This window comes from Chiloscyllium plagiosum, unplaced genomic scaffold (assembly GCF_037043375.1).
Source record: "Chiloscyllium plagiosum isolate Xiang-an unplaced genomic scaffold, Cpla_swu_hap1 HiC_scaffold_11, whole genome shotgun sequence".
In the NCBI taxonomy this organism is placed as follows: Eukaryota; Metazoa; Chordata; class Chondrichthyes; order Orectolobiformes; family Hemiscylliidae; genus Chiloscyllium; species Chiloscyllium plagiosum.
In genome coordinates this window covers 68,560,484-68,578,599 of record NW_028270149.1, presented here as the reverse complement: position 1 = coordinate 68,578,599, position 18,116 = coordinate 68,560,484, and the positions used below count along the sequence as shown (strand labels likewise).

Below are 18,116 nucleotides of genomic sequence, written 5' to 3'. Positions count from 1 at the left end.
AGAGAATGGGAGAAAGACTATGAATGGGGGGGTGTTCCTTATTTTGGCAGTGATTACATTTTATTGAGCTCACAGCTTTCCTCAGACATGGAGCTGTTACTTCACTGATTCTTCACTGCCTTAGCCCATTCCAATCTTAAAAACCATGGCGGGGGACCGAAGGGGGCAGTGGGATTAGACTGCTTCACATGAAGAACAGAGTTTTGGAATTGTGGGTGGCACGGTGACTCAGTGGCTCCCACTGCTGCCTCACAGCGCCAGGGACCCAGGTCCGATTCCAGCCTCGGGTGGCTACCTGTGTGGAATTTGCGCATTGTCTGCGTGGGTTTCCTCCCACAATCCAAATGATGTGCAGGTCAGGTGAATTGGCCATGCTAAATTGCCAAGTCAGGTAAATATAGGGCAGGGGAATGGGTCTGGGTGGGTTACTCTTCAGAGGGTTGATGTGGACTTGTTGGGCTGAAGGGCCTGTTTCTGTACTATAGGGAATCTAATCTAAACATATGGAATCAACCATTTGCTTAAATCTGCAACAAAGAAAAATGTCAAAATGTCACTCAATGATACCTATTAATTTATTGTCCACTGGAATGGCTGGCACTTGACAACACCTAGTCTGTAGTAGGCACAAAGTCACATATCTATAAAATACCTATATCCTAATGGCAATAAACCTTTGTATAATGGCTGACAATCCAATGGAAGTGATAGAACATTTGCAGTTCTTGCCTGATTGGTTAATAAGGTGGTCTTTTGGATGAATTTGACTTTGATATGGATCATGGGTAAAAGAAATTAAAATTACCAATGACAATCACAAACTTCAGGAAGAGTTTCATCATTGTCATATCCTCATCTGTCTATACATTGCCCACAGAATCACCTGAAATGGTTCCCCTTTCTGCTCCCACACCCTTAACTCTGGTGTTCTCCAAGAATCTATTCTTGTCCTCTTCTATTTCTCATCTAAATACTGTCCATTGGCAATATTACCCCAAAGCACAGTGTTAATGTTTCTCATGTTATCCTGACAACATCCATTTTTACCTCATCATCACCTCTCTCATCTTCTTCACTAAGGCTAAATTGTCATACTGTCTATTTAAAGATAATGGATATTAAGAATTTCCTCCAATTAAATATTGGGAAGACTGAAGGCATCATTTTGACATCTTTTCCCCAAGCTTCATTTCATCTCCCTGGCAACATTCTAAGTTTCAATCACAACCTTGGTATTGCCTGTCACCTGAGATGAGCTTCTAACCTCATATACACTTGTTAGGATCTCCTATTTCCACCTTCACAGCATTGGTCAACATCAGCCTTGTCTCACTTTGACTTCTACTGAAGCCCTCATTCAAACTGTCACTATTTTCAGATTTGACTGTTCCAGTACACTCCTGTCTGTTCTAACCTCCATAAGCTTGAAGCTTCCCAAAACCCTGTTGCATCAGTCCAAAATTCTATTCACCTATGCCCCTGGACTCACTGTCTGACATAGGTCTCCAGCAAGTAACACCCTGATTTTCAAATTCTCATCTTTACTTTTAAATCTCTCCATAGTCTTACCTCTCCTTACCTCTGTAATGGCCTGCAGCCCCACAACATTTTGAGATATCCCTGAATTCTGAGGGCAGCATGGTGGCTCAGTGGTTAGCGCTGCTACCTTACAGTACCATGGTCCTGGGTTTGATTCCCACTTCAGACGACTGTCTGTGTGGAGTTTGCATGTTCTCCCCATGTCTGTGTGGGTTTCCTCTGGGTGCTCCGATTTCCTCACGCAGTCCAAAGATGTGCAAGTCAGGTGAATTGGCCTTGCTAAATTGCCCAATGTGTTAGGTACATTGGTCGGCGTAAATGTAGGAAATGAATCTGGGTGGGTACTCTTTGGAGGGTCGGTGTGAACTTGTTGGGCCGAAGGGCCTGTTTCCTCATTGTAGGGAATCTAATCTAATCTGTAATCATCTAATTCTAGCCATCTGGGGATCTCTGATTATGTCTGCTTTACCATTGGTGCCCAGGTCCTCAGTTGCCAAGACCTTAAGACCTGAAATACCCCCCCTAAACCTGTTTGGCTTATTAATTCACTTTCCCCATTAAGACAATGTTAAACCTACTTCTTTGATCAAAATATTAATATAATGTAGATCAATGTGACATTTTATTTCATATGGCTCCTGTGAAATATATTGAGAGCAAATATTCTTTAAAGGTGCTGGATTATTAAATTGTTACTTACCATTAATTGTACGGTATTAGGAATTTAAATGCAATATTAATTTGAAACAAAAATACATGCCTTGTCATTCCTCTTCCTCAGATTTTTCACACAGTATGTTCCCTAGTCACCCTTGAAAATCTTGATTTCCTGCTGGACTATAGATTTGCAATAGATTTTCTGAGCAAAGTCTCATTCTGAGAATTGATTTTCGACAACAACTGACTTCAAACATTTTCAAATCATTTATTTTGCATTCCCAATGTTCATTTTGCAGAAAAGTGCAAATTTAGAAATAACATTCAATCATTACACTTCCAATTTACACTTCCAGTTGATAGATTTTTTGTTCAGGAAGTATGTTAAGGGATTTGAAATTGAGGCGGGCAAACAGTGTTAAGATATAAATCAACTAATTCTAACTGAATAATGGAATATGATTGAGCATCTGAATTTCCTACCTCTGAGCCTATGTTTCTAAAACATTGTCATCAGTTGCATTTTTAATCAGCAAGCTCATCTGCCATCTTTGAGTTAGCCGAATGTCTAAAAAATGAATTCACTTTTAGAGGATTAGTGATTATTGCGTCATAAAGTTTAATTTAGTTATGGAAAGAGAATTTAGATTAAGAATAATTAACTGAGTGATAACCAACTTCATTGGGATAAGAATGAATCTGACCCAGGTAAAGAGAAATCAAGCATTAGCAGACAAAGTTGGAACTGAACAGTGGACTGCATATAAAAGGAATAGCAATGAAAATAGAATAGCAAATTATTGTCATCTGTGTTTTTACATAAAAATGCAGTGAAACGTTTGATAAATCATCATATCAAGGCACCTGTATTAATGATGTCAGTCATAGATAAGAAAAAAACATAAAAATTAAGGCAAAGTTCATCTGAATATAATTTCAGTTCATGGAAAACCTACTAAAACAATAAACAATGGAACACCCAGAAGCCACCACCAAAGAAGATTTCCACTTCGGGATAAGACCTCCAGGTCCTGCTCCTCCAGGCTGAGACCTCTACACTGGGACTAGACCACCAAACTGGAGACTGCCATGCCAAGCCAAGGCTGCCCTCTGGAATGATGCTGGCACACAGTTGTTGTTGGGCTGAGACTTCTACTCCACCCTGGAAGCCTGCCGAAGCCATTAAAGGAGATAAGATGATTAATGAAAACATTTTTAAAAAGCAGAGAAAGATAAACAAAGTAAAAGTGAACAGAGTAGAATGATGTAGAAGAATGTACTGGCCCTGAAGTTTGTTCAGAGGAGGTTCATGAGAATGGTCCCTGGAATGGAAAGCTTAACATATGAAGAATGTTTAAGGACTCTGAATCTATACTCGATGGAGTTTAGAAGGATGGGGGGGATCTAATTGAAACATACAGAATACTGAATGGCCTGGACAGAGTAAACGTTGGGAAGATGTTTCCATTGGTAGGAGGGCACAAACCATTTAGAAAGGAGGCAAGGAGGAACTTCTTCAGCCAGAGAGTGGTGAATCTATGGAATTCATTGCCAGAGAAGGCTGTGATAGCGAGGTCATTGAGTATATTAAGATGGAGATAGATAGATTTTTGAATATCAAGGGGATCAAGGCTTACGGGGAGAAAGCAGGAGAATAGCATTGAGAAACCTATCAGCCATGATTGAATGGCAGAGCAGACACAATGGGCTGAATGGCCTAATTTCTGCTCCTATGTATTATGGTCTTATGAGCTCCCAGCTCCAGGGCTAAGGCGCCCGCATTCTGTACTGCTACTTTGCCGCCATCTTGACAAATTTGATTTCGGCTCGATTTTAAAGGAAGGATAGTTCAAGTATCTTTAGAGGATACTCCCACAAAGAGGAAAATAGAACAAATAAATCTGGAGCTCCATGGATGACAAAGGATATACGGATCAGGATGAAACAGAATAAGTGTGCAAACAGCTGGATGATACAAAGCCAACCAGAAAAGGTTCAGAGGAGAATTGAACAAAGCAAATGAGACAAGAGGGAGTATAAGAGAAGACTATTATCTCAGATAAAAGGGAATCAAAAGTTCACATAAACAGTTAAAGGGTTGTAAGAAGGGGAGGGACCAAAAAAAGTATTTATGTGTAAAGACAGGAAACATGACAGATGTATGAAGTATATATTCTGCCTTTACAAGCAATAATTCATGGTGAAAAAAGAGGTACTTCAAACACTTGAAGAGTTTAATTTGAGTGGGACTTTATAGAAAGGCTGTCTGGATTTAAAATTAGTAAGACCTAAGAACGGGTTAGATGCCTTCAAGGATATGAAAGGAAGAAATAATAGAAATTAGACCTTTCAGTCTCCCTAAGAATCAGGGTGGCACCAGAGACTAGTGAGTTGCAAACTTTACACTTTTGTTCAAAACAAAAGGTATAAAATTAGACTTAGCAAGTATAGATTTCATCTCAGGGTGAGGACATTTTTTTAGATTTGAGACATTATTCATAGTCTATTGAGCAAATATGGGATAGTAAAGAGGATTGTCAAAGGATGTGTGTGGTATAGACAGATTGAGGATTTGAGCAGAGAAATGGCAGATGGAGGTTAAACTGGACAAAAGCAAAGTGATGCATTCTGGAAAATCTAATTCAGGTTCGAATTAGATCTTAAATGGCAGAACCCTTAGGATATCTATGAATGCCCAGGACCTGGGAGATGCAAAGCAATGTGAACCATGAGGAGGAGTAGGGAGAACTTCAAAAAGATATTGACAAATGATGGAATGGCAAAACAAGATTGAATGGTGTTAAGACAAATGCAATCTATTGCAGAGAAGTATTGAGTGATTTATTTTATTTGGAAGACCACAGAAAAACTGTGGCGAGAAATGTTGGAAAATTATGTGAGACTACTTTAATACTCAGAGCAAATTGTTGCATCTTTCATGAATTTGCTGTGCAGTGAGATGAGTTTCTCACGAGGCAACAGTGAGCTTCTAGTTAAGGAGAAGTAATGGTCAGAATTTAAAAAGGAGGTCCTCGAGGGTCGTAATATCTGGGTCACCTCCAGTGCTTCGAGCTAGTGAGGGCAGGAATAGGAGGATAGAGCAGATGAATGCATGGCTAAGGAGCTGGTGTATGGGAGAAGGACTCACATTTTTGGATCATTCGAACCTCTTTTGGGGTAGAAGTGACCTGTACAAGAAGGACGGATTGCAACTAAATTGGAAGGGGACTAATATACTGGTGGGGAGATTTGCTAGAGCTGCTCAGGAGAATTTAAACTAGTAAGGTGGGGGGGGGGGGAGGGGGGAGGGGGGAGCAGTGGTAGGACCCACTGAGATAGTGAGGAAAGAAATCAATCTGATACGAGTGCAGTTGAGATCAGAAGTGAGTCAAACAGTCAGGGTAGGCAGGGATGAAGCAAAGAACAAGGTAGGACTGATAAATTAGACTGCAATTATTTCAATGCAAGAGGCCTAACAGGGAAGGCAGATGAACTCAGGGTATGGTTAGGAACATGGGACTGGGAAATCATAGCAATTACAGAAATGTTCCTCAGGGATGGACAGGACTGGCAGCTTAATTTTCCAGGATACAAATGCTACAGGAAGGATAGAAAGGGAGGCAAGTGAGTAGGGGGAGTGGCGTTTTTGATAAGGGATAGCATTACAGCTGTACTGAGGGAGGGTATTCCTGGAAATACATCCAGGGAAGTTATTTGGATGGAACTGAGAAATAAGAAAGAGATGATCACCTTATTGGGATTGTATTATAGACCCCTTAATAGTCAAAGGGAAATTGAGAAACAAATATGTAAGGAGATTTCAGTTATGTGTTAGAATAATTGGATGGTTATTAGCTTCCCTGCAGTGTGGAAACAGGCCCTTCGGCCCAACAAGTCCACCACCAACCCTCCAAGTAACCCACCCTGACCCATTTCCCTCTGACTAATGCATCTAATACTATGGGCAATTTAGTATGGCCAATTCACCCAACCTGCACATCTTTGGACTGTGGGAGGAAACTGGAGCAACCAGAGGAAACCCACGCAGACACAGGGAGAATGTGCAAACTCCACATAGACAGTCGCCCGAGGCTGGAATTGAACCTGGGTAGCGGATTTTAACTTTCCAAACATAGACTGGAACTGCCATACTGTTAAGGGTTTAAATGGAGAGGAATTTGTTAAGTGTGTACAAGACAATTTTCTGATTCAGTATGTGGATGTACCTTCTAGAGAAGGTGCAAAACCTGACATACTCTTGGGAAATAAGGCAGGGCAGGTGACTGAGTTGTCAGTGGGGGAGCACTTTGGGGCCAGCGACCATAATTCTATTAGATTTAAAATAGTGATAGAGAAGGATAGACCAGATCTAAAAGTTGAAGTTCGAAATTGGAGGAAGGCCAGTTTTGACTGTATTAGGCAAGAACTTTCAAAAGCTGATTGGGCGCAGATGTTCACAGATAAAGGGATTGCTGGAAAATGGGAAGCCTTCAGAAATGAGAAAACAAGAGTCCAGAGAGATGGTTTATTCCGATTAGGGTGAAAGGAAAGGCTGGTAGTTATACGGAATGCCGGATAACTAAAGAAATTAAGGTTTTGGTTAAGTAAAAGTAGGAAAGATTGAGTGAATCCTTAGAAGAATATAAAGGCAGTAGAAGTATACTTAAGTGAGAAATCAGGAGGGCAAAAAGGGGACATAAGATAGCTTTGGCAAATAGAGTTAAGGAGAATCCAAAAAGCTTTTATAAATACATTAAGGACAAAAAGGTACTAGGGAGAGAATAGGGTCCCTCAAAGATCAGCAAGGCAGTCTTTGTGTGGAGCCACAGGAGATTGGGGAGATACTAAACTAGTATTTTGCATCAGTATTTATTGTGGAAAAGGACATGGAAGATATAAAAAGTAGGGAAATTGATAGTGACATCTTGAAAAAATGTCCATATTACAGAGGAGGAAGTGCTGGATGTCTTGAAGCGCATTAAAATGGATAAATCCCCAGGACCTGTTCAGTCACCTGCCCTACCTTATTTCCCAAGAGTAGGTCAGGTTTTGCACCTTTCCTAGTAGGTACATCCACTTACTCTGTGGGAAGCTAGAGAAGTGATTACTGGGCGTCTTACTGAGATATTTGTATCATCGATAGTCACAGATGAGGTGCCGGAAGACTGGATGTTGGCTAACTGGATGTTGCCACTCTTTAAGAAGGGTAGTAAGGACGAGTCAGGGAACTATAGACCAGTGAGCCTGACCTCGGTGGTGGGCAAGTTGTTGGAGGGAATCCTGAGGGACAGGATGTACATGTATTTGAAAAGACAAGGACTGATTAGGGATAATCAGCATGGCTTTTTGCGTGGGAAGTCATGTCTCACAAACTTGATTGAGTTTTTTAAAGAAGTAACAAAAAGGATTGATGAGGGCAGAGCGGTAGAGATGATCTACATGGACGTCGACAAGGTTCCCCATGGGGAGTTTGGTTAGCAAGTTTAGATCTCACGGAATACAGGGAGAACTAGCCATTTGGATACAGAACTGGCTCAAAGGTAGAAGACAGAAGGTGGTGGTGGAGGGTTGTTTTTCAGATTGGAGGCCTGTGACCAGTGGAGTGTCACACAGATCGGTGCTGTGTCCTCTACTTTTTGTCATTTATATAAATGATTTGGATGCGAGCATAAAAGATATAGTTAGTAAGTTTGTAGATGACACCAAAATTGGAGGTGTAGTGGACCTCAGATTACAACAGGATCTTGATCAGATGGGCCAATGAGCCGAGAAGTGGCAGATGGAGTTTAATTTACATAAATGTGAGGTGCTGCATTTTGGTAAAGCAAATCTTAGCAGGACTTATACACTTATTGGTAAGGTCCTTAGGAATGTTGCTGAACAAAGAGACCTTAGAATGCAGGATGTTGCCAGGGTTGGAGGATTTGAGCTATGTGGAGAGGTTGAATAGGCTAGGGCTGTTTTCCCTGGAGCGTCGGAGGCTGAGAGGTTCAAAAAATCATGAGGGGCATGGAAAGGGTAAGTAGACAAAGTCTTCTCCCTGGGGTGGGGGACTAAGGTCATAGGTTTAGGGTGAGAGAGTAAAGATATAAAAGAGATCTAAGGGGCAATTGTTTCATGCAGAGGGTGATACGTGTATGGAATGAGCTGCCAGAGGAAGTGGTGGAGGCTTGTATAATTGCAAGATTTAAAAGGCATCTGGATGGGTATATGAATAAGAGGGGTTTGGGGGGATATGACAGGTGGGACTAGATTCGGTTGGGATATCTGGTCGGTATGGACGAGTTGGACCGAAGGTTCTGTTTCCGTGCTGTACATCTCCATGACTCATTAGACACCTTATTAACAGCACAATTAAGCTTTCTATCTTACAAAATGCGATGAACACACTAGATGCCAATTTTTGAGCATGGAGGCCAGAGCGGGCATCTGGTTGCTTCAACTTGCCACTTACTTTAAATGTCTTTCATGTTGATTAGCATCAAACAGTACCTCACTGCACAATCCTTGAGCACCAGGTGTGTGCATCCACTAACCCCTCTCACTGCATGGTTCCAGGCAGGCCAATGGACCTGCTGGATGGTATGTCAGTTAGTACACTCCATAATTGGCAGTAAGTTGACATTCTCATTCAGAGAGGGTTATAAGCTGTGAACATTACCACCAGAAAATAGGATGGTTATTCTGAGGCATCAGATAATATCAGGTTTTGAGGAAATGTGGACGCTATTGCAAACTTGATTTGACCTGGAATTGAAAAATGTAATGCCACCAACTAAAAGAAGAGTGGATTTTCTCCACACACTGTATTGTGGAGAAATAAGATTAAGAGATGCTTGTTGCTGTAACTTTGGTTTTGTGTTCGACTAAAACTATAAGCTCAAACCCTGCTTCAATTAATTAATGGTTTTGATATTCACTCCCCTAAACAAAGTAAATGTAGAAAATATCAAGAGACAAACAATACCAAATTAAATTAGTCATTAGGCATATATTAAAGCAATAATATCCATGGAAATCATTGGAGAAACTGAACAGATCCAGTGGCATTTGTGAAGTAAGGCACAGAGATGATGGTTCATGTCCAATATGACTCTTCTTTGAACTGAGGAGCGGTTGCAGAGTGATAGATTTCATGTTGCAGAGAATAGTAAGAAGGAGTATACAGGAGGGATGGTTGGGAAAAGGTGAGGGGGAGAAGGAGATTATAGTTCAAAGAGATTATGGCAGAGAAAGCAAAGGAATTTCTGATGGTTTAAAACCAACACAGAGAATGCTGGAGAAACTCAGCAGGTACGGCAGCGTCTGTGGAGAAAAAAACAACAGTAATATTTGAGTCTATGGCCCACCTTCAGAACCTCCTCAAGAATGGCCATGCTGGGAACAGATTGGGGCTAGTCCTCAATCCAGTCAAGGGGGTGAGGTGGATGGGATGTGCAGGTGGAGGGGGTGCATCATTGTGTGTCACTTGCTTCTCTCAGGTACACACAGGACAATTGACTGACATATGTAGAACTCAGAGTTTCATGGTATCATCCAGCTAGTTTCCTGAACAGGAAGGGATTTCACTCACTCCATCTTCAGCTTGTCTATGAGCACAGGCAACAATTTCTATTGATATGTACCCACTATCCAGGGAGCTGCCACAATGCTTACATTCTACACAGTTCTAAGGTGTCTCGAACATTTGTTCCACATCATTATCGCCATGTTGCCATGTGATAATAAGGGATATGGCAGAAATCATGGCGAATGATTCCAATGCATAACCCTTAGTATAATACCAAACAATGTTACAAGGCTGCCCAAGGTTCCCCATGGGAGATTGATTAGCAAGGTCAATTCTCACAGAATACAGGGAGAACTAGCCATTTGGATACAGAACTGGCTCAAAGGTAGAAGCAGAGGGTGATGGTGGAGGGTTGTTTATCAGACTGGAGGCCTGTGACCAGTGGAGTGCCACAAGGATTGGTGCTAGGTCCTCCACCTTTTGTCATTTACATAAATGATTTGGAAGCGAGCATAAGAGGTACAGTTAGTAAGTTTGCAGATGACACCAAAATTGGAGGTGTAGTGGATAGTGAAGAAGCTTACCTCAGATTACAACAGGATTTTGATCAGATGGGCCAATAGGCCGAGAAGTGGCAGATGGAGTTTAATTCAGATAAATGCGAAGTGCGGCATTTTGGGAAAGCAAATCTTAGTAGGACTTATACGCTTAATGATAAGATCCTACGGAGTGTAGCTGAGCAAAGAGACCTTAGAGTGCAGGTTCGTAGCTCCTTGAAAGTGGAGTCGCAGATAGATAGGATAGTGAAGAAGGCGTTTGAAATGCTTTCTTTTATTGGTCAGAGTATTGAGTACAGGAGTTGAGAGGTCATGTTGCGACTGCACAGGACATTGGTTAGGCCACTGTTGGAATATTGCATGTAATTCTGGTCTCTTTCCTATCGGAAAGATGTTGTGAAACTTGAAAGGGTTCAGAAAAGATTAACATGGATGTTTCCAGGGTTGGAGAATTTGAGCTATAGGGAGAGACTGAACAGGCTGGGGCTGTTTTCCCTGGAGTGTCGGAGGCTGAGGGGTGACCTTATAGAGGTTTACAAAATTATGAGGACATGGATTGTGTAAATAGGCAAAGTCTTTTCCCTGGAGTTGGGGAGTCCAGAACTAGAGGGCATATGTTAGGGTGAGAGGGGAAAGATATAAAAGAAGCCAACAGGGCAATTTTTTCACGCAGAGGGTGGTACGTGTATGGAATGAGCTGCCGGGGGAAGTAGTGGAGGCTGGTACAATTGCAACATTTAAGAGACATTTAGATGGGTATATGAATAGAAAGGGTTTGGAGGGATATGGGCCGGGTGCTGGCAGATGGGATTAGATTGGGTTGGGATATCTGGTCGGCCTGGACGAGTTGGACTGAAGGGTCTGTTTCTATGCTGTACATCTCTATGACTCTAAGACCCACCGAATTCTTCTAAAGTCCAGCAGATATAAGTCAATTTGTCCAAATGTTCCTCAGAACAAAACCCACCCATTTCAATTTTTGATCTAATAAAACTTCCCTGACCTTTATTAAATAAGGAAATTATTCATGTACACTGTAATCCAGTGAATAGTGACCATAATATAATAGAATTTACCCTGCTGTTTGAGAGGCAGAAGCTGGAATCAGATGCAATGTTATTACAATTGAGTAAAGGTCACTATGAAGATATGAGAGAGGAGCTGTCCAGAGTTGGAAGGGGAGCCTAGCAGGGAAGATGGTGGAGCAACAATGGCAGGGGTTTCTGGGGGTCTATCGGGGTTTCTAGGGGTCTTTCAGGAAACACAGCAGAATACATCCCATGGAAGAAGAAACATACTAAGGAGAGGCTGAGGCAACCATGTCCGATAAGAGAAGTCAGGGACAGCATACAAGCAAAAGTATATGAAGATAAGAAGCAATGAGAAGCAAGGGAATTTAGATTAAAATTTGGCTTAATGGCAGGAATTAGAGAATTGGGGTCAAAGGTAGTTTTTATGACTGAAATCTTGTATTTAGTCATATAAAACAGGGTTTGTTGGTTGCTCTCTTACTGTTTATTGTATGCATTCATAATATGGACGTAGTAGGAGGACAATCAGTAAATTCACAGATCAAGACCTTTTTCAAGTTAATGTACCACACTGAAACAAAAACTGCCCTGCATAGCAAAACCTAAAAGGCGATTGGTGGCAGCCAATTTGGTGACCTATAGTCAAACAAGCCAGAACTCAAAATTACATGAGATTATCTAACTCTGAAATACCTAAATCATAGAGTAAAAAACATTCATAGGATTGATTATTTCGATAAAAGCTGCCACACAAATAGAATGGAAGGAGATACTTCTCCAAACACAGGCTGGTGCTTTACCAGGCTTGTTGCCAATAGCTTTAGATATGAACCTATCAGTGACAAATTCAATAGAGAACCAACCTGTCATTGGAGGAACAGAAAGCCAAGTAAGTCCCAGCTGTGATGGAGTCACAAAGAGAGGTGGAGAAGGAGGAAGGATAGGAGGCCAGAGTAAGAGAGTAGGGGCCAGAGACCAAGAGGGGCAGAGCTGAGAGTGGGATGCCAGGAATGGGTTATAGAGAGCAGGAACAAAAGGCCAGAGTCGAAGACCAATCCGCCTGTTAATTGAGGCAAGAAGGGATATCATGTTGCCAAGATGTCTGTCATCTCATCAACTATAAAGGTGGTGGTTTGGGCAGGAAGAATAAAGATACAAAGTGACTGTGGGAAACAAAGAGCCATAAGGGCAATGAGAGGAGATTGGATGGGCACAAAGGAACAGTGAGGAATCAGGGCAGCTATATGAGGGGTAATGGGAAATATCATCTGCAAATGAAATGAGGGGAAGAGGGGATAGGGAGGGTTTGCGAGAAGTAAAATGGCAGGGAAGAGAGACAATTGCTGCAAAGGGGGATAAAGAGAGGGGGTGCAAAGAGCAGGGAACAGTTTCATACCTGTCAAAACAGGAACTGAACCTGTCAAACCAGTCCTGAAGAAGGTTTCTACCCGAAACGTTGACTTCTCCACCTCCTGATACTACCTGGCTTGCTGTGTTCTTCCAGCCTTCTGCTTTTCTACTTAAAACAGGAACACTTAGCTGACTAGGAGCTGGGAGAAATTTAAATCATTGAGTTAATGAATTACTTGCAATTAAGTGTAGAATCTTTAGCTTAAGGCTGCATATATCCAAGAACTACTTTGTAGGGGAACTCCAGTAGAAGCTATTGTAAGGAGCACTGTGTCAATTATTAAATATAAATCTGATATTGAGCTCTGTAAACATGATAGTGATTGATCGATTTCATCAATGCCTGTCATTTTGCACAAAGTTGAATACTGTGGTAGCTAGGAAATGCCCTGAGTGTATGTTTTAAATTTCATTGATAATTATTAATGATATTAATGGTTTTTTTTCTAATTCCTCTTCTGTTTGAGTTCAAATGTAAATTATCAACACAAATACAAAAAGCAGTGACTGCATCATGTTTGAAAGGAATTAGTGAGAATTAAAGTAATCCCTGAAAACCTAAAAAAATCCCTAAAATCAAAAATTGGCATTGAAAAACAAATTCTTATGTTTTGCAGCTAGCTCACACAAAATGGTGCCAGTAGTAGTTGTCTGAAGATTAGCTCAGCCACACTATTACAGCATTGTGAACTTGTCCATTTTGGCAGGAAAATATATGAAAAAAGCACACTATTTAAATGCAATAATTGTAAGATTGAGTGTAACAAAAGGATCAAGTGGCCTGGTACATGATTATGTAAAGGTAGTATGCAGGTACAGCAAGTGATTGGAAGGCAAATGGGAAATCTTTTTGTTTTATTTCAAGGGATATAGAATATAAAATTACGGAAGTATTGCATAGTACATATAATATGTGAGCCATTTGCTCTTTGAGCCTGTTCTGCCATTCATTACCATCATGGCTGATTATCCAATTCAATAACCCATTCTTGCTTTTGCCCCATATCCTTTGATCCGCTTAGCCCCAAGTGTTATATCCAACTCCTTATTGAAATCATACAATGTTTTGACCTTGACTGCTTTATGTGGGAGAGAATTCCACAGGCTTATCACTTGCTGTGTGAAGAAATTTGTCCTCATCTCAGTCCTAAATGGTTTTCTCACATTCTTAGACTGTGACCCCTGGATCTGAACCACATCGTTTGTAAGATCCCATCTGAAGTACTTTTGGTGTCCTTATTTGAAAATCAATATCACTTCTTTCAGAAACAGTTCAGAAAATGTTCACTGGACACTTTCCTCAGATGAAGGGTATACCATATGAGGAGAAAGTCTGAGCAGATTGGAGTTTAAAAGAATGGGAAGTGATCTGATTTAAACAAGATCTTGAGAGGACTGAATAGGACAGACACCTGTTAGATGTTTCCTCTTGTGGGAAGCATAAATATAAGGGACATAGTTTAAGAATAAGACTTCTATATTAAAGGCAGCTTTTTTTTCTCTCAGTGGGTAATTAGATTATAGAATTATTTTCTCTAGAAGAAAGTGGAGGTTAGGTTCTTAAATTTATTCATGACAGAGTTAGATCATTGACAGACAAAGGAATTAAAGTTTGTGGGATGCAGAAGGAAAGTAGGAGTGAGGTAATAACCAGATCAGCCAGGATCTAATTGAATGGTGGAGGAGACTTGAGGAGCCAAATTTCCTACTCCAGCTACAAAGTCCCAGGTTCCTATGAAATATGTTTAAATGATAATAGCTATCATCGTTGATTGGCTGCCAATATGTGCCAAGTGTCAGTTATGAAGGTTTTGACCATGTTAAGTGCGTGAGAGACGAGATTAGATTACTTACAGTGTGGAAACAGGCCCTTCGGCCCAACAAGTTCACACTGACCCGCCGAAGCGCAAACATATAAAGAATTTTAGTGTTGAATACTGATTGAAAGAGACAATTGGCAGGTGGGTGATGGTGTAGAATGAATTGAACAGTGGATTAGGCCAGTGTTAGGATTTACCCTATCAAGATAAATTCACTAACCTTGATAATTCATGTCAGATCTTTAAACCTTTTCCTCCATTGCATCCATGTTTTATATTAAGATTCTTGACACTGATCTCGGCAGCTATTTCTTCCTCTGGCCTCTGGAACAAAAGTATGGAGGGCCTCCTATGCCCATTGAGGATCCAGACCTCTTTCCATCTGTTCTACCAAGACCTCTAGTACAGGGTATGAAAAGCTTTGTGCATGCTGTTTCACATGAACAGTCATTCTTTGAATAGACATAGTACACTTTTAAACACAAATCATATTACTTTGAGAGAGAAAACTGTCTTTAATTGGCTGTAGGCATACGCACCATTTCCCCAGGAAGTCAATGGAAGCACAGATAGTGCTGGTTGAGTGCAGCAAGCGTTTAAAACAGCAGCTATAATAAGTTTAATTACAATTTTTTTTATGACTATCCATTTGAAACAATTCTGTTGGTAAAGTTAACCAGTGTTGTGGCAGTTAACTGTTTGTGATTATCTCCACAGCACACTTGAGAAACATCTTTTAATCATTGACTGGATGTAAACATTACTGGCTTGGCCAGCATTTATTGTTTTCCCTAATTGCCCAGAGTGCAGTTAAAAGTCAACCGTGATGTTGTGGGTTTGGAGTCATATGTAGGCCAGAGCAGGTAAGGATTGCTGTATCCTTCCCTAAGGACCTTTTAATGAGCCAAATGTGCTTTTCTTGATAATAACACAGTTTCATAGTCGTTATTAGATTCTTAATTCCAGATTTTTTTTAAGCGCATTCAAATCCTAATGTCTGTCATGACAGGATTCAAACTCAGAGCCTCAAACCACTACCTGGATCTCTGCACTCGTAGCCTAGCAACTGCACCACTAAGTTATCACCTACATCCCCATCTCCTAAGGGGAATCTCCATATAACTTGGGTTCCTAAGTTGCAGCCAGTTTTCTAAGTACATTGAGAAAGATAGGAAATTCATAATGTATTGAATACAATACGTTACAGTAAAAGAAGCTTCTATTGTAGTGTGTGAGGTAGCATTATATGATTGAAAGACAACAGACTCTTCCAATATCAAAGCTTACCAGAAGTCACTCTGATACCATGACAACACTGTGATCAACAGGGTTTTCTGTTTTCTTTTCTGTTAAGAGAATGCCTAGGAACAAAATACTAAAAGCCTTAAAAATTATGAAATGCTTTGATAGTGTAGACAAAACAATAGTTTTTTCACAAACGTGAAGGAGCAAAGCTAAAAGCCATGGATATATGATTGTCACTAAAAATCAAATAGAGAATTCAGGAAAAATGCCTTTACCCAGAGGGTGGTTAGAATGTGGGATTATAACACAGGGTGTGTTTGAGACAAAGCATGGAGACACATTTAAACCATCAGACAGTAAGACATAGAAGCAGGAATAGGCCATTTGGCCCATTGAGTCTGTTCTGACATAAAGTGAGATCATGGCTGAACTGATTATCGCCAAGTTCACCGACCCGCCTTTTCCCCATAACCTTTGATTCTCTCACTGCTTAAGAATCTAATTCAACTTTGAATGTACTTAATGATCCAGCCTTGACAGTCCTCTGTGTAAAGAATTCATAGATTGACTACCATTGGTGAGAAGAAATTCTCAATATCTCTATCTTAAATGGCAGCCCTTTACTCTGATGTAATGCTCTATAATCCTAGAACCCTCCCCCCCCCCCCCCCCCCCCCTCACTGCCCCACACAAGGTGAAACACTCACTTCATCTGCTCTATCAAGTATGCTAAGAATTGTATATATTTTAATAAGGTTTCCTCTCGTTTTTTTTCTAATCTCTAAATAAAGACCCAACCTACTCAACTTCTCCTCATAAGAAAATCCCTCCATAACCATGAGTATTGGAGCATAAGATCTGAGGGAGAAGAGCATAGAAGATTATGCTGATAGAGTTACATGAGGAACAGCAGAAGAAAGTGAAAAGGAGTGTAAACAAGACTAAATGGCCTGTGTCTGTAAATTTGTTAAGCAAATCTTATAAATTCTGAGCAATAAGGGCTATGGTCAGATTTATGGCATATTCGGATGGGAAGTTCAAGGAGAACTATCACACCTTCAGGAGCACCTTTTGCCATCTTTTATGTTTTTGCCGAGCACTGAGGTGAGTTTCTCACTCGGCACCAGTGACCTGCCAATTAAGCGAGATTATGGTGTAGTCAAAACCTTATTAACACAACAATTCAACTAATTAAAACTCAGCTTCCAATCTTACCAAATACACCAAACAGGTCAGATATCAAGAAATCTTGACGTGGATATCCAAGCGGGTACCCAGTGACTTCAGCTCACTGCTTGCTGTGAAGGACCTCGACATTGCTTAGGACCAAAGAGCAACTCAGGGCAGGATCCATGGGCACCCAGCCACACGTACACATCTTCCATGGACATTGGTGGCAACATTTGCCAACACCTCAAGATCATCATGGCGCCTGTCTGATCCACTTGCAGTCTGCTCAGGAAGCACACCCTTGCACTGCATGGTGCACTGTCAACTAGCATTGAAAGGCTGCAGCAGGGAGACTTTGCAAGCAGGATCGGAATGCAGTTTATGAATTGGGTCAGTCTGCATTTCAGTACCACTCAATTAGTGCCTACCTCCATTCTCACATCATCCATGCCTGTTAGTTTGTTGGCACTTTAGCCGGAGCCAAAGTCTATCAGTACTGTTATATTTGTGAGTCTTTTTCCACAGACGCAGTCTAAGGGTTCTTGTCTTGCTTGTCAGTAGGCATGTGTCTGGGCATGGGGCAGACATATTTATCTATGGCACACCAAGACCCAGCTTAACAGCTACAACACATGCCAACTGCATGTACAGCAAGCACAAATGTATCTTTAGGGCAGCACAGTGGCTCAGTGGTTAGCACAGCTGCCTCACAGTGCCAGGGACCCGGATTCAATTCCAGCCTCGGGCGACAGTCTGTGTGGAGTTTGCACATTCTCCCCATGTCTGAGTGGGTTTCCTCTGGGTGCTCCGGTTTCCTTCCACTGTCCAAAGATGGGCAGGTTAAGTGAATTGGTCATGCTAAATTGCCCATAGAGTTAGGTGCATTAGTCAGGCGGAATGGATCTGGGTAGGTTGCTCTTCAGAGGGTCAGTGCAGACTGTTTGGGCCGAAGGGCCTGTTTCCACACTGGAATCTAATCTAATCTAATTCAACTGAATAACTGTCAACTGGGTGGGAGTTAGTCTTCAGTTTCATCAAGGCGAGGGAGGGAGTGCTATCAGTCAGAGGATCTGGGTACCATCAGTCACAGGCACAGTGCAGACACAGTGCAGGCTATGATCGGTCACCTGCTTGAGACAATCATGATCAGGGAATATGTCAGACTGTAGTCCATGGT

The 18,116-nt window shown here is 41.3% G+C and overlaps 1 long non-coding RNA gene across 1 annotated transcript; it reads right to left on the bottom strand.

The window, feature by feature from the left end:
* Positions 1 to 1,570: 1,570 nt before the first annotated feature.
* On the bottom strand, positions 1,571 to 14,931 carry LOC148148821 (uncharacterized). Its single transcript, XR_015758588.1, has 3 exons — positions 14,745 to 14,931; positions 12,691 to 12,810; positions 1,571 to 3,366 (listed from the first exon to the last, which is right to left on the bottom strand). It is a non-coding gene; the product is annotated as an uncharacterized LOC148148821 (long non-coding RNA).
* Positions 14,932 to 18,116: the final 3,185 nt, after the last annotated feature.